Source organism: Hypanus sabinus, chromosome 5, assembly GCF_030144855.1.
Source record: "Hypanus sabinus isolate sHypSab1 chromosome 5, sHypSab1.hap1, whole genome shotgun sequence".
Lineage (NCBI taxonomy): Eukaryota > Metazoa > Chordata > Chondrichthyes > Myliobatiformes > Dasyatidae > Hypanus > Hypanus sabinus.
The window spans coordinates 26,809,885-26,827,807 of record NC_082710.1 but is presented as its reverse complement, the minus strand read 5'-3'; positions in this window follow the sequence as shown (position 1 = coordinate 26,827,807).

Sequence of the window (17,923 nt, the reverse complement as noted above, 5' to 3'; positions counted from 1 at the left end):
TTGGAAGTGCAGCTACACTGCCTTGATAAGATGCTGTTCTAGAATTGGAGTGTTTTTGCAATTTTAGGAGAAATTCTACTATATTATGCCTTTAACCTTCAATTTTGATAGCAAAGCCATTGTGCAATGGAAAAGCGATGATGTGGTCAGGATTGACTCCTATAGTTGAGTATGAAGGTAAAAGGCTCAAACGACCACTAGTCTTCTGATATTATTATCAAATCTGAGATAACAGAGTTAGGTTAAACAGAGAGGATTTTTTGTTCTGATTTCTGAATTGACGTGGACTGTAATTGGAGTTCATGCTGGTCATCTCCAACCCCTTCATGGTTGGCTAGTGGATCTGGTGTAACCTGTCTGCAGCTCTTCCCAGAGATAGTACACTGGTGATAAAACCAGGACGGAGGCAGTAGGAGACCGACTCAGCTGGTGTTCTCAGTAAGTGCTCAAAAAATCCAACGTAAGTGGCCCAAGTCAGTGTCTGCCATTGAATAAACCAGAGCAAACAGTGCCCAAAGAAACTGTCAAAGATGGTAGATGGTAGATATAGGAGATTATCTCTGTTGTAAAATGTATCCAAAGCAGCAACCTTGTTGTAAAAGCAAAAGGACATCTGCATTCTCAGAATGCTGGAGGAACTCAGCAGGTCAGGCAGCAGCTCTGGAAAGAACAAACAGTTGACGTTTCAAGGTGGAACTTTTCCACAGGACTCAACCCGAAACATTGACAGTTTATTTTTTCCTGCCTGGCCTTCTGAGTTCCTCCAGCATTTTGCGTATGTTGCTTTGGATTTCCAGCATCTACAAACTTTCACATGCTTATGATCTGCATTTTCCATCCAACACAAAAAGGAATTTCTGTTTTAACCAGTAAATAATTGGCCTCAGACTGTATAGCTATCTTTACTTGGGAAATTGAAGTGAAACTTGTTACTGTAAAAATTGCCTCTAATTAATGTGTAAATATATAAATGCAATCTCTTTAACTGTAGCCATAGTCAATTTCCTTTGATGCATCTTCTGATTGAAGCAATAATTGCTAGACCACATGAGCCATACAAGTCTTCACACAATTTCACACAGTTAGTAAATCTCAGTAGAAGAGAATGTAGAAGTGCTTCACTTGGGCTGCTTGCTAACTGGCTAAAAATTGAGAATTTGTTAAAGGTCTTACTTCAAACAATAAGGCAACAGTCCTGACTGCAAGGTCACATGGAATTGTGCTTGACAATAATGTCCTTGATAACTGAACAAACTGCTGTTGCACAGGATAACATTAATACTTCAAATTTTTAAAATCTCAAATCCAGCCTGGCTCTGCTTTGGATTTTAAGGGAAGTCAGATTTAGGAGTGGAAAAAGGTGACAGGCTGAAGAAATGATCATTGTATAAGCAGTATAATGGGATGTACATTTCAAGTTAACTCTCTTTAATGTTTAACCCTGGCCATTGGGTTTACCATGCCTTGGATATCATGGCAATGAATGGGACTGACCACGACATGGAAACGATTCTTGTGATTCAAGAATGCTTCTTCCTAGCCTTCCGAATTTACTCTTATAAATGTCATGGAATCAAAACGTTGCCGTGTTCAAAATGGATACAATTTTACCAAGCAGCAGTTCTTTGAAAAGCTCAAATTCCTATCAGCTAATAACCACTCAGTTGTAGAATACTGGCCTGGAAGCAATGTTGGGCAGTTCAGGTTCATGTATTACCTGTCACCCTGTATCCAAAGTCACAAAGCGCATGATTAGATGCCTCCTCCAGAGTAAGGATCTGTTTATTTGGGACTCAAGAATACCAAGAAGACAAGAGCAGAAATAGGTCACCGGCCCCTTTAAGCCTGCCCCATCATTCACTAGGATCATGGCTAATCTAAGCTAGCTTCAACTCCACTTCTGCAGTTCTTAATAACCCTCAATTCCTTTTCAACTGTTTACCTATTTCCACCTTAAACATATCTAATGAGCTGGCTTCTGACACACTTACTTCACCTAGATCACTCTGAACTTCACTTACTTGCAATCTTTCTCTATTTAGATAATATTCTGCCTTTTGAATTCTCTAACCAATTCTACAATGTTCATATCACAACATGACTTTCCACCAACTTTCCTATCATTAGCAGACTTGGAAACCTTACACTTCATTCCCTCCTGCAGGTTATTAATGTAAATATTAAACAATTGAGGGCCAAGAATCGATCTCTGGGGTTTTCACTAGTTACATCCTTCCAGCCTGAAAAGGACTCATTTATCCCAACAATTCCTTTCCTTCAGTATGTTGGGTTCTTAATCTGTGCACCAGATTCTCATGTGACATATTGTCAAATCCCTACTGGGAATGTGAGTTCACCACAAATACAGATTCCCTTCTATTAAGGATAGAATTCCTTATTCTATTCCTATCCTGAAGGAATTAAAGCACATTTGTCAGAAATAATTCACCTTTCGTGATTATGATCGGACTTGATTATATTCAGCTTTCCTGAATGCTTAGTTATTTCTTTATTGATTATTGACTCTAGTATCTTGCCAACACCCAGATCTTAATCTGACCTAGTTCCCCGTCTTCTGTTTTCTTCCTTTGTTGAATGAGGGAATCACATTGGCTGTTTTATGGTCTTCTGAGACTCTCCCAGAAGTTTGAGAATTTTGAAAAATTTTCAAACTAAGAGTCCACTATATCAGCAACTGCTTCCTTTCAAATTCTTGGATGTACTTCATCAGGTCCTAAAAATATTTCCACCTTTAGCCCCATGAGTTTCCCTAATATTTTATCCCTTGGGAATTTACATGTTCCTTTTTCTAATTAGTCTATCTGTTTTCTTCAGGGTAGTCTTGCACAGTGCAAAAAATATAAAATTATTTAACATATCTACCACTTATTCATGTCCTTACATTAATTCACCAGCTGTAAGTAAGTTAACCAATTATATAAAAGAGGATACCAGAAGTTTCTTCAGATACATAAAATGTAAAAGAGAGGCAAGAGTGGATATCGGACTTCTGGAAAACGATGCTGGAGAGGTAGTTATGGGGGACAAGGAAATGGTGAACAAACTGAATAAGTATTTTGCATCAGTGTTCACGGTGGAAGACACTAGCAGTGTGGTGGAAGTTCCAGGGGTCAGGGGTCATGCAGCATGTGAATTTCTATTATTAGGAAGAAGGTTCTTGGGAAACTGAAAGGCCTGAAGGTAGACAAGTCACCCGGACAGACAGACGGACATACTTCATTGATCCCCAGGGAAATTGTGTTTCGTTACAGCCGCACCAACCAAGAATAGTGAAGAAATATAGCAATATCATATAATTAATTATACAAATAAATAATCAAATAATTAATAAATAATAAATTAATAAATAATAAATAATCAAATAATGGTGTACACCTCAGAGTTCTGAAAGAGGAGGCTGAAGAGATTGTGGAGGCATTAGTAATGATCATTCTAGAATCACCAGATTCTGGAGTGTTTCCTGAAGACTTGAAAATTGCAAAGGTCACTCCACTCTTCAAGAAGGGAGAGAGGCAGAAGAAAGGAAATTCTAGTCTGACCTCAGTGGTTGGGAAGATGTTGCAGTCGATTGTTAAGAATGTAGTTTTGGGGTACTTTGAGGCATAGGATAAAATTGGTCCATAGAAATCATTATTTCCTCAGGGAAAGATCTTGTCTGACAAATCTGATGGAAATTTTTGAAGAAGTTACAAGCAGGATCAACAAAGGAGAATTGATTAATGTTGTGTGTTTGGATTTTCAGAAGGCCTTTAACAAGGTGCACTCATGAGGCTGCATATCAAGCTACGAGCCCATGGTATCACAGGAAAGATTCTAGCATGGATTGGTCGTGCACTAGGGAAGAAAAAATTAAAAGTTTGACTATTTTCTAAATGGAGAGAAAATACATAAATATCTGAGAGGGACTTGCAAGTCCTTGTGCAGGATTCCCTAAAAGTTGATTTGCAATTTATGCATGTGGTGAGGAAGGCAAATGTGATGTTAGCATTCATTTCGAGAGGACTAGAATATAAAAGCAAGGATGTAATTTTGCGACTTTATAAAGCACTGGTGAGGCCTCTCTTGGAGTATTGTGAGTAGTTTTGTGTCCCTTATATTAGGAAGGATGTACTGAAACTGGAGGGGGTTCAAAGGAGGTTCACAAAAATGCTTCCAGGTTTGAACAGCTTGCCATATAAAGAGCATTTGATGGCTCTGGGCCTGTATTCACTAGAATTCAGGAGAATGAGGGGAGACCTCATTGAAACCTATCGAATGGTGAAAAGCCTTTATAGAGTGGATGTGGAGAGGATATTTCCTATGGTGGGAGAGTCTAGGTCCAGAGGACACAGCCTCAGAATAGAGGGCTGTCCTTTTAGAACAGAGATGAGGAGGAATTTCTTTAGCCAGAGAATGGTGAATCTGTGGAATTTATTGCTACAGGTAGCTGTGGAGGCCAAGTATTTATGTACATCTAAGGTAGAGTTTGATAGATTCTTGATTGTTCCTTGCATGAAGGGATATAGGGAAAGGTAGGAGATTGGGGCTGAGAGGAAAAACGGATCAGCCATGATGAAATGGCAGAGGAGACGGTGAGCCAAATGGCCTTATTCTGCTCCTATATCTTATGGTCTTATGGTCTTTATTCTTTGGCGGTCCCACACTTAGCTCAGCTGGTTTCTTCTTACTGGTATAGACATTAAAAGTCTTCATGTTTGTTTTGATATTACATACAAGTTTTTCTCAAAATGAATTTTCTCCTTTCCTATGAGATATTTTTTGTGCTTCACTACTTGATCCCAAAAACATTGCAGGCCTTTGGCCTGCCATTGCCGTTTACTACTTTACATGCTTACTTTCCAATGTAGCATTATCTTTGGTCTTTTCTATTGATAATTGACTGTTCCTTTTCCTGGAATCCTTCTTTCCAATTGGGATACCTTATATTCCTGCTGAGAGTTACACAATAACTGTTTGAATGTCTCCTATTGGTCATCTGCTAACCTGTCTCTTAACTGATTTTCTCAGTCCATCTTAAGTGATTCCACATTCATATTGTATACATTTTCCTTATTTAAGTTGAATATAGTTATTTTGCTCCTGAGGTATTCACTCCCAAACTGCATTTGGAATTCTATCATAGTATGGCTACTACCTCCTAAGGGAGATTTAAAAACTCAAGATCTCTTATTAGGCCTTCCTCATTATACATGATCAAATCTAAAATGGACTCTTCCTGGGTAAGCTCGTTCCCCGTGTTCTCCATTCTATGATATGTTTGCCTGTTTGACTTGTTCAATGCATATGCAGATAACAATATACCATAACAATTGCATTTCCCTTCACACATACCCTGAATATTTCCCCATTTATGCTCCACCCTGCTGAAAAGTCACATCTTGTGAGTTTATAGTCTAATCCCATTCATGTCTTCTTTCATCTATTACTCATGGTTTCAACCAAAACTGATGATAACCTCCTACCCACCATCTCTATCTCATGATTCAATACCACTCTGATACCTTCCTTGATGAACTCCTTTGCCTTTTGGCCTGTTACTTCAGTACATCATAAAAACCTGGAATACTGAGCATCCAGCCCTGGTCACCAAGCAACCAAGTCTCAGCTGTCAGATCATACTCGTGTTGATATCTGTGCTGTCAACTCATCTATCTTAATGTAAATGTTATGTGCATTCACATTAGGATGTTAAATTTCACATTTTGCTTAAACATTTCTTTTTGCTATCTATGTCTAGCAGCAATTTTTAGACATTTCTGATATTAAAGGACGTTTGGAAAAAAAAAGCATTATGATTGTAGTAGGTGATTAGCTGGGCCACAGATGTTCTCTTCTGGAAGGTAGCCAAAGTGGAAAAGGTTGCTTGCCTGTTAGAACATCAGGCAATAATATCGGCCACCAATCATCTTCCATCCTGAATTCTTACAGTATTAATAATGATCCTCAGTACTGTGCCAAAAAATTTAGCTGTGGTACCCTTTCCAACTGCAAGGCTCAATATTGTTCACAACATGCACTCACACATTTCATGATTCGTCATAGTTTATAATGAGTACTTACCAAATTCAAGTACTCTGAGACCCAAGAGACAATGATTAAAAAGAAATTTAGCAATGCAGTGGTTTACTGATTAACATTGTAGTCTAGTAATTCAAAAACATGGACTAATAATACATAAAACAGGCTGAAATCCCAGCACGGTTCTTTGCAATATGAATGCTATTTTAAATTATCCAGCAACAAAAACAAAAATCAGTTACTCTTGGAAATCTTCAGATTGCCCTTAAGGAAAACAATCAGTTCACTAATGCCCTTGACAAAAGAGCCTTGTACTATTATCTGATCTGACTCTTCGTATGGCCTCACCAACATACTTTAACAGGTGATTCTTAACTTCCCTCTTCACTTCCAGTTGAGAATGCATCTGAGTACAAAGCTTCTTCTGGATAGATCATGCAACCATATATTTCACTTTTTTATGTCTTTTAAGTTTGTTTTTTGTCTTGAATGTGACTCTGGAACTGTCGGAGCCTGTGGATTGTGGTTTGGAGATTATTCGGGCGCTCCAGTGCTCTGCAGTCTCCGAGAGTATTCTGCGAGGCAGAAGGTGTGTGCACAAATCCTGTGGCGAGAAGGCTGCAAGCCGATATTTGACTTCATTTCACCAGTTAAAGTGATGAGGCCAATGTGGAAGGTGAGTGCTGGCTGCCTGCCTATTGATTGCTGGTGGACTTGCTCTACTGCCTGAGAGGGGAGATAGCCTTTTGATCGCTGGGGGATTGCTCTGCTATCAGAGAGGGGAGACTGCCTTTTGATCACCAGTGGGATCTTTCTACTGCTGGAGAGGGAAAGGCCTGCCCATGTGCCCAGAGAATGTTACCCACGTTCTCTGCATTTTGGATATGGACTTGGACTTCTTCCCAGATTTATAGTTCTTCATATTCTGTGTTTTTCACCCGATCTTTCATGGTTTTTTTTTTGTGTGCCTGTGGGAGATTTTGGGGGTTGATGATCATGCTGTTGTTCTTTTCTTTCTTGATTTTGTGGCTGTCCGGAGAAGAAGAATTTCAGAGTTGTATACTTTGATAATAACTGAACCTTTGAATCTTGAAGTAGCTAAGCAAGCCATTCAGGTGTACCAGCTGTGAGAGGCCACATTCAATGGCAATATGGAGTGGAAAATAAATGCCAGCTTCATGAGAATGAATTGTTTTTGCACAATTATAATGTGAAAAATAAGATTTTCTAATATTCTTTCCTGGATGTGTTAAATGTGCCATGTAAGTGTTTGATAATGATACAATGAGGGAGTGTGGTATACTATGAATTTAAAATTTAAAGGTTAAATTTTATTAATCTGTTGGCTGCTTGGAAGGGTTCAAGTAGAAATTATTCATCAACTGTGATATAAAGTTAATTAGGTCCCAGGAGCTAGTTGGAAAGACATCTGAAAAAAAAGGGTAAACTAAATTAAAAGGAAATTGCTGTGCCTTATGGTGCAGAGTGGAAAATATTAGACGGATACAGTTAAATTCATGGGTTCCTGATTGCAAAGAACATTCTGTTTCTTTTATGGGTCTTGATAAAATTTAAATAAGATTTCAGATGTTAGTAGAGTAACATCTTTTTTTAAACCATAGTTAAAAATTAGAATTATATTAGCAGAGGTATATAATCCAAATTCAATAGTGAAGTTTGTTCAAACTTATTTGATCTCTAATACTATTTCCCAGCTTTGTGAATTTCTGCATGGAGGAATATGTGTTAACAAGCAGAACATTTTCTGAAAATCACAGTTTGTCTGCAACTTTTCACCAAGTTTGTATCAATTGATATACTACATATGTGATTATGGTTCTTGAACAATTCTGTCTTTTCTCTCTTCCAGAATTAGTGCAATCAATCAAGCAGTAATTATCACGTCAAGCTTGTACAATATTCTATCATTTATAGTACCAATATTGGTTGGAGATAAGTTAACAATTTAATTTTCTCTGACATTGGCCTCTTAATATGTATAAGCCAGGTAAACGTTACGTACATCTAATTGATTAATTGAATCTTCAATAAGAATTATCATAATCATTTCCCAAGTCTCTGGCATTCTTGAATTATTATATATCCCAGATCTGTATTATAAATTTTAACAAGAGACATTTTTAAATTATGGTTTTTTCATAATATAGATTTTCACATAATCAGCCTGGAATTTTCATTGCTGTATTCATTAGTTTTGCAACTATACTGGAAGGCCAATTCACATGTTTAAGTGTACTTTGTGTACTGTAATAGCAGATTGAGAGCAGACTTCAGGAAATATAGGATTCATGAGGTGTTAAGGTGAAATGAAAAGGTCCAAAGTGAAGGGAGTTATGGTTGAACAAAACCCAGAATGGGGGAACCGAGAAGTAAATGCCTGAGTATCACTTCATGAATTTTAGCTTAATAATTGTTGAAAAGGTAGAGCCAAGGATAGAAAAGATTTAGCATCATGTAACATTACATATTGAGCAATGATGAGGAGACGACAATGCTGAAGAGTACTCATTATTGAAGATCCAGCAAAAGAGAGATACAAGGCAAGTTGTTGCTTGAAATAAATATGAGTGAATAAAATATTTCTTATCAACACACCAGCTTTCATATGATCTTCAAAATGACAGAAATATGCTTCTAAATAAAGAATCATCACATATGCCTTGAATTTACTATAGACAGATCCTACCAGCTGGGTTTTCAAAGATAAAATGTGTGGTTTCTACAAAAAGAAGCTAAGTTTCTTGAAAGCAGGGTTGACATTGAAGGTGATCTAAGAACATGTTTGTGATCATATGTATTAAGGACAAGAATGCCAGAAAGAAGGACTCAGCAAGTGCTATTGAAGTTCACAGCAGTGGACTGCCTCATTGTAAATTTCAGGAAATATGAACAAAGCTTCATCTTTAACAATTGATTGTAGAGTATAAGTCAGAAAGAACAAAACAGAAAGCAGGCAGGAAGCATTATGGATCATTTGAGATCCTTAACAGAGTTTACTTGAATTTGCTACTGTGGTTAAGAAATCAGACAAGATTCTTCTTGGGCTTCCGGCCAGGTACAGGTATCGATTATAACTGATGATTCGATGACAAACTCTGCCATCTTCATCAGGGATGATGCCTGTGCATTTCTGCTCTAGTGGCATTTATACCCCTGTAGTCCATCAGGCTTTTTCTTTCCCACCTTGTTTACAATCGAATTCCCATTTTTGCTTAGAGTGAGACCTTCATCTTTGTTAAAATTCTTTTCCTCTAGTTTTATTTTAACAGCTTCCTTTACCAGGTGGTCCCAAAGGTAACTGGTGTGGCTCAATAGTTTTGTGCTGTTGATGTCAATCCTATGGCCATTGAAAATGCAATGTTCTGCTGCCGCTGATTACTCCAGGTAACCCAAACAGATACACCTCCTGTGCTGTGTGTCCTGTCCTGACCCGCGTACACAAGGAATCCTGTAAATGCAAGCTGAAGCTACCATCTGGTTTCTGTCATATTAGACTGTCCAGGAAAAGGGAGGCAACCATTCTTCTGCATCTCCATTGTAAATTGAATGCTTGGATGTACACTGTTTAGATGGTCATGGTCCTCTTGGAGTGCCTGAAGCCCATGAGGCCACACTACGAAGGTGTCATTGACGTATCTGAAGAAGCATTTGGAGTGTAAGGGTGATGAACCCAGAACCTTCTCCTCAGAGTCTTCCTTGTAGAAATTAGCAATAGCCGATCCCATTCAAACAGAATGGATTCCAGACGGTAACCTGGGACATGGCTTCTTTCGGAAACCCACTCACACGCTTATTCCTCATCAAAAACCGCCACCAGCATGCTTTTTCAGAACCAGAGAGTCTCCCTGAGGAAACAAGATTACACAAGACATTCCTTTAGAATGGCTACAAGGTGAAGGAAATCTCGGAAAAGAGTACAGTCGATGTTTTGAGTCTAAACCCTTTGGCATGACATCTTTGGAAACTGTTGTGCTGAAGAGTTTCAGCCCGAAAGGTTGGCTGTATTCTTTTCATAGCTGCTGCCTGGCCTGCTGAGTTCCTCCAGCATTTTGTATTTGTGTGTTGCTTGGATTTCCAGCGTCTGCAGATTTTCTCTTGTAGTGAGGTAAATCAATCAGTCCATTAAAAGGGCTGGCAGAAAAACCAGGAAACCTAACAATGAGGAGCAACCCATCGCTACTGCCTGTCTTCCCTATATTTCCAAGGTTTCTGGAAGGATTGCCAGGATCCTGATGACATAGCGGATTAATAGCATCCACAAACCTGTAAGGAAGCTCAGCATATGTGGGTCAAAGTTGACCTAGGATTCTGGTCGGCTGGCGCTTACAGGATTCCCTGTGAATGCAGAGCAGCATATATTGACCAGATGGGACATTTGAGTTACCTGGACAATTGGCGGTAGCAGAATACTGCATATGCAACGGCTGTCGGATTGACTTCAATGGCACAAAACTACAGTGCTGCGCCAATGGCTTTTGGGTCTGCCTGGTAAAGGAGGCCACTGAAATAAAACTAGAGGAAAAAATGTTTAACAAAGGTGAAGGTCTTGCTATAAGTAGCAAGTGCAATTTGATTGTAAACAAGGTGGGAGAGCAGAAACCTGATTGGATGAAGACCAACCAATCAGGAGAGATGGACTACGAGGGTATAAATATCAGCGGACTATACATGCCCAAGCATCATCCCTGAATACGATGGCAAATTTATTTTTCAATACGTCAGTATTGTACCCGGCTAGAAGCCAAGAAAAGTTTATTTGTCATATATGGCGGGAAACCACTAGATCCTTTTTTAGACTAGATTTATCATGGATATGCGTTCCTGTCTCCTTGATTTTCCTCTCAAACATGCACTCAAACATGTTTTAACAATAAAGTTGAGCAACTCACTCTACATTTCTGAATAATTGGCATAAAAGCAATGTTTCCAATGGCCAATTGGCAGAACTTTCATGCAAATAGCAAGAGTATTTAGAGTACTTAGAGATTTTTTTTGTATTGCTGAAGAATGCACTGCATCTGGAAAGCATGTGTCTTGTACTTTACTCACTGTCAAAGTGGTGTTAAATTGAATCCAATTTAAAATCACTCTTTCTGCTGTCTTTAAGGTGCAGCCCTTAAAAATTGTTAAGGAGTAAAGGACCCAAACAAAAAAAAACCTAAGAAATAAGGAGCAGGAGTCGACCATCTGGCCCATTGAACCTGCTCCGCCTTTCGGTATGATCATGGCAGATCTGCCATGGACTCATCTCCACCCACCCACTTTTCCCTCTGCTATTAAAAAAGAACCTATCTAAATGTGCCTTAAATGTACTTAATGAGATCAGTTCTACTGCTTCCCTGATTCCACAAGTTCACTACTCTCCAGAAAAAGTAGTTTCTCCTCATTTCTGTCCTAAAATATTCTCCCGACTCTTCAGGCTATGTCCTCTAGTTCTTGTGTCAATTACAAATGGAAACATCTTTACTGCCTCTGTCTTATCTATCCCTTTCATACTTTTATATGTTTCCATCAGATCCTTTTCATTATTCTGAATTCCAGCAAGTATAGGCTCTGGTGACTTCATCCCTCCTCATAAGCTAAGCCCCTCATCCTTGGAGTCAACCTGGTGATCAGAGTTCCTCTGCATCACCTCCAAAACGACTATGCCTTTCCTCAAGTAGGGTAGACCAGAAATACAGAGAGCCCACCAGATTTGGCCTCACATTACCCTGTGCAGTTGCAGCATAGCCTCCCTACTCTTAAATTCAAACCATCTAGCAATGAAGGCTAATATTTTATTTGCCCTCTTGATAACCTTTTGCACTTGCATATCAACCTTTTGTGATTCATGCCCAAGTACATCCAAGTCCCCCTGCACAACAGCATGTTGCAATATTTCACCATTTCAATAATAACCTGATCCACTATTTTTCCTTCCAAAGTGGATGACCTCACATTTATCAGCATTGTACTCCATCTACCCACTCACTTAACCTATCCATATTTCCATGCAGACTCTCTGCATCCTCTGTCCAATTTTTTTCCCACTCAATATAGTGTCATCAGCAAAGTCATAACACTACACTTGGTGCCCTCTTTAAATTGTTGATCAACTGTTAATGTTAGTGAACCAGTTCAATATAACACATGGAGTTCAAGACAAAAACTTCACATGCCCTTCCAAAAGAATAATTGTCTTTAGGAAATAGGATCTGTGAAATGAAATTCATTCTAGGGTGTTTTGTGATAAACTCTCAGTGGTGCTCCAACGTGATTGTTTTGTCAAACTCATGTTCCCCCAACCTTGAACACTTAATGATAACATGCTGGCCTTCCTATTTACTAAGGGAGTTCTCCTCCATAATCCTGACTGCAGTTTACATACCACCAGTGGCCGAGTATAATTAAGCACTTGAGATACTGCATGATGCCATTTCCAAACAAGAAAAAAATGCATTTGAAATGCATCCCAATGCATTTCAAGTCATAGTTGGGCCCTTCGTCCAGGCTTGTTTAAAGAAAACCCTGCCCAATTACCATCAACATATCACCTGTAGCACCAGGAGTCCCAACACACTCGACCACTGAACACTATGATTAGGAATGCCTACTGTTCCATGCCTAGACCGGATTTTTGGAAATCTGATCATTTAGCTATCCTCCTCCTACCAATGTGCAGGCAGAAGCTAAAGAACAAGTCAACAAGGAGGTGGTTGCGAGAGGCTGAGGAGCAGTTATGGGATTGCTTCGAGATGTTAGACTGGACTATCGTCAAGGACTCATCGGAAAATCTGAATGAACACACCACGGTTGTCATAGACTTCATAAAAACAATTGTAGATGAGTGTGTCCCCATAAAATCATTCAGATTCTTCCCTAATCAGAAGCCCTGGATGGATCATGAAATCCGCAGTCAGCTGAGGGTTAGATCAGAGGCATTCAAAGAGTTGTCTTAAGGCAACGTGACAATTCTGGACTAAACGCATCAATGAAGGATGCTCCACATTTCTGGCAGGACTTGAGTATTTTCACCCCTTAAAAAGTGAAATTAAGTGACCTGGTGACAGCAGGGCTTCACTTCTAGATGAGCTCAATGCCTTCTATGCATGCTTTGACCATAAAAACATAGAGGGACCATCATGAAACTCCCACAGATGCCAACGACACTATGATTTCAGTCTCAAGCAGCCTTCAGGTGGATGAAGCCTCGAAAAGCAACCAGCCCAGATAGGGTACTTGGCCACGTACTGAAGACCTGTGCTGATCAACCAGCTGGAGACTTCTCTGAGATCTTCAAGCTTCTGCTTCGGCAGTCTGAGCTACCTACTTGCTTCAAGCAGACGTCAATTCTACGGTTGCCTAAGAAGAACATGGTGACCGGCCTCAGTTACTATTGCCTAGTAGCACCTACATCCGAAGTGATGAAATCTTTTGAGAGGTTGGTGATAAAACATATCAACTCCTGCCTGAGAAGCAACTTGCATGCACTCCAATTTGCTTATTGCAGGAACAGGTCCACAGCAGATGCCACTTTATTGGCTCTTTACTCAACCCTGTAATATCTGGACAGCAAAGATGCATGCATCAGGATGCCCTTAATCGACTATAGCTCAACATTAAAAGCCATCATCCCCTCAAATAAAATTAATAAGCTCCAAGACCTGGGCCTCAACACCTCCTTGTGCAATTGGATCCTGGATTTCCCCACTTGCAGACCCGGGTTGGTTTGGATTGGGAACAACATTTCCTCCATGATTTTCATTGGCATGGTTGAGTGCTTAGTTCCCTGCTCTACTTATCTTACACATATGACAATGTGGCTAAGCACAGCTCCAATGCCATATTTAAATTTGCTGTTGTGGTCAATCAAAGGTGGTGATGAATCAGCATAAAGGAGGGAGATTGAAAATCTGGCTGAGTAGTGTCAGCAGGATTCACACCACCAGGTTCAGTTACTATCCCTCAGCACTTGAACCAAAGGGGTTAACGTCACTTAGCTTCACTTACGGGCTTCCCACGACCTATAGGCTCACTTCCAAAGACTCTTCATCTCAGGTTCTTGATATTTATTGCTTGTTTATTTATTTTCATTATTTGTTTATTTTTGTATTTGCACAGTTTGTTGTCTTTAGCACACTGGTTGAATGCCCAAATTGGTGTGATCTTTCACTGATTTTCTTATGGCTCTTATTGTATGGATTTATTGAGTATGCCTGCAAGAGACTGAATGTACTTTGATAACAACTTCACTTTGAACTCTGAACATACCTATTAGACAAAGCATCACTAATTACTCATTCTCTAATTACCTTGTTTCATGAATAAGGTAACTTAATGATAGACTTTGTAACCAAATGTTTCACGGAAATAGATTCTTGCACCAAATGACTAAAAAGTTGAAGTCCTAGTGAAGCAATCAAGATTAAAGAACTGCTTGTTAAGAATGTGAGTATTAGCTAAAGGAGTAATGTGATTTCATTAAATAAACATCAGTTAGGTAGTGATGATACATTTCCTGCATTTCAGAGTTTCTTTTGTGTTTTAATAATCTACTGATTATATAGATGAAAAATATTAGTAATATATTTGTTGATTTAGAACTTCATCTTCTATAACTTTTCAGATTTGTTGTTATTTTTTTCTCTCTCCTCCTCTATCTGCCAATCACCCTTCCTCAACTGGATCCACCCATTGACTGGTACCTTTTCCACTCACATTTTGATACTGGCTAACTGCCATCTATCTTTCCACCTAAACAAACTGCCAGCTGTCCATCTCCCTTCACTGATGCTGCCCAATCCAATGAATTCCTTCAATAGGTTGTTATTCTTTCCTCCAGATTCTAGCATCTGCAGTCTTATATATTTTTTGTAATGTATGCAGATTGAGTTTATTGCAAGATTTTTTGCAGCACTTTTTTCCCCGCTTTCATTCTCCTTGTGTTGGTCTCATCACTGTGCCTCATATAAAAGAGCTCCCTCACATTTGAACATAGACAGTGGAGGTCTGAAATTTACTTGGATGTACAAACCCCATTTCCAGAAAAGTTGGGATATTTTCCAAAATGTAGTAAGAACAAAAATCTGTGATATGTTAATTCATGTGAACCTTTATTTAACTGACAAAAGTACAAAGATTTTCAATAGTTTTACTGACCAACTTAATTGTAGTTTGTAAATATACACAAATTTAGAATTTGATGGTTGCAACACACTCAACAAAAGTTGGGACAGAGGCATGTTTACCATTGTGTTACATCACCTTTCCTTTTAATAACACTTTTTAATCGTTTTGGAACTGAGGATACTAATTGCAGTAGATTTGCAACTGGAAATTTTGTCCATTCTTGCTTGATATAAGACTTCAGCTGCTCAACAGTCCGTGGTCTCCGTTGACTGATTCTTCTCTTCATGATGTGCCATACGTTTTCAATAGGAGATAGATCTGGACTGGCAGCAGGCCAGTCAAGCACACGCACTGTGTCTACAAAGCCACGCTGTTGTAGCCCATGCAGAACGTGGTCTGGTATTTTCCTGCTGAAATAAGCATGGATGTCCCTGGAAGAGACGTCGCCTTGATGGCAACATATAAAATCCTAATATATGCCTGAGTCAATGGTACCTTCACATACATGCAAATCACCCATGCCTTGGGCACTGATGTACCCCCATCCCATTACAGATGCTGGCTTTTACACCTTTCGCTGATAACAATCAGGATGGTCGTTTTCATCTTTGGCACGGAGAACTCAACGCCAGTTTTTTCCGAAAACTAGCTGAAATGTGGACTCATCTGACCACAGCGCACTGTTCCACAGTATTTCGGTCCATCTGAGATGAACTCGGGCCCAGAGAACCCGCTGGCATTTCTGCATAGAGTTGATGTATGGCTTCCTCCTTGCGTAATACAGTTTCAAGTTGCATTTCTGGTACAGCGACAGACTGTGTTAAGTGACAATGGTTTTCCGAAGTACTCCTGAGCCCAGGTAGCTATAATTGTCACAGTAGCATGATGGCTTTTTAGGCTGTGCCGCCTGAGGGCTCGAAGGTCACACGCATTCAGCAGTGGTTTCCGACCTTGCCCTTTACGCACTGAGATGTCTCTGAATTCTCTGAATCTTTTCACAATATCATGCACTGTAGATGTTGGAAGACCTAAATTCTCTGCAATCTTGCGTTGGGAAATGTTCCTTTTGAACTGACTAACAATTCTCTCATGAATTTTGGCACAAAGGGGTGAGCCACGACCCATCCTTGCTTGCAGAGACTGAGCCTTTGATGGATGGTACTTTTATACCCAGTCATGATACCTCATCTGCTACCAATTAGCCTGCTTAATGTGGAGTCTTCCAAACCGGTGTTACTTGAATATTCTGTGCACTTTTCAATCTTATTTTAACTCTGTCCCAACTTTTGTTGAGTATGTTGCAGCCATCAAATTCTAAATTTGTGTATATTTACAAAATACAATTGAGTTGGTCAGTAAAACTATTGAAAATCTTTTCTTTGTACTTTTGTCAGTTAAATAAGAGTTCAGGTGAATTAACATATCACAGATTTTTGTTTTTATGGCATTTTGGAAAATATCCCAACTTTTCTGGAAATGGGGTTTGTATTTTGTGGGCAAACAGAAGTCCCAACAATCACATTTGAACCTGATCAAGCTTATGGGATCACTATTTCAGAAAGTCATATCATAAAGTCTTTGTTTTGGACCATGGAGGATGTCACTACAAATACATCTAAGATAACTGGGAGAAACTTGCAAATACCCCAATCACTAAGGATAAAGTATCAGGGAAACTCAAGGCGCTAGAGGCAGGCAAATTACTTGGTCACAATGGCTAGCACTCAATGGTTCTAATGGAGGTAGCTTTAGAGATAATTGCTATAGACCCATTCTTTGAAATTCTTTAAAACTCTCAATTATAGGGGGACAGTCACAAATTGGAAAATGTGACTCACTTGTTCAAAAGACAGAAGGTGTTGAACTATTGGCCAGCATATTGACAATAGCTGTTAAGTTAAAAAAAGACATTTGGGAAAACTGAATACAATCAAATCTAGTCAACCTGGCTTTATGAAAACTAAATCATCTTTAACAAGGTTACTTGAATTCTTTAATGAAACAATGGGGAGAGTTGATACAGGAGATTCTGTAAAGGTAGTATATTTAGACTATCAAAAAGCATTTGAAAAGAAACACATAAGAGGTTGGATGCAAAAGGGTGTTTTAAGAAGCTTATTAACATGGCTTGAAAAGAGTTGGGGATAAATAAGTCCTTTTTAAACCAGTATAGCTAGTATATCAGTGGAACTGTAGAGTACCCCAAGGACTGGTTCTTGACTCTCAATTACTCAAGGATTACTTTCATGATCTGGTGGAGATAATGGAATGTAAGGTTTGTAAATTTGCTGATGATATGAAATTAGGCGGAAGGGCACATAGTGAAGATGACATTGTAATTCTAGAGGAAGATATGGACAGCTTGTTTAATTACAAGACAGGCCCAATAATTAGCTAAGAATGCTTCTTTGTGAAGGCATTGGAGTTCCAGAATAGAGAGATTTGTTACATTTGTACAAGATATTGATGAGACCACCCTTGGAACCCTGTACACAGTTTTGGAGTCTTTACATAAAGAAGGATTTAGTGACACTGAAGGCCATCCAGAGGAGATTCACCTGGAATGAGATGGTTGACTTGTTAAGAGAGTCTAGACATTTTGGGTCTGTATTACTTGGAGATGCATAGAATGTGGAGTGAGCTTACTCAAACATGTAAGATCCTACAAGAGTATAATAGGGAAGAAGAAACATGATTAAAGGACCACTTTTCTAATGTTCTTGTTATGAACTTACTACTGCAATGATGTCCCATT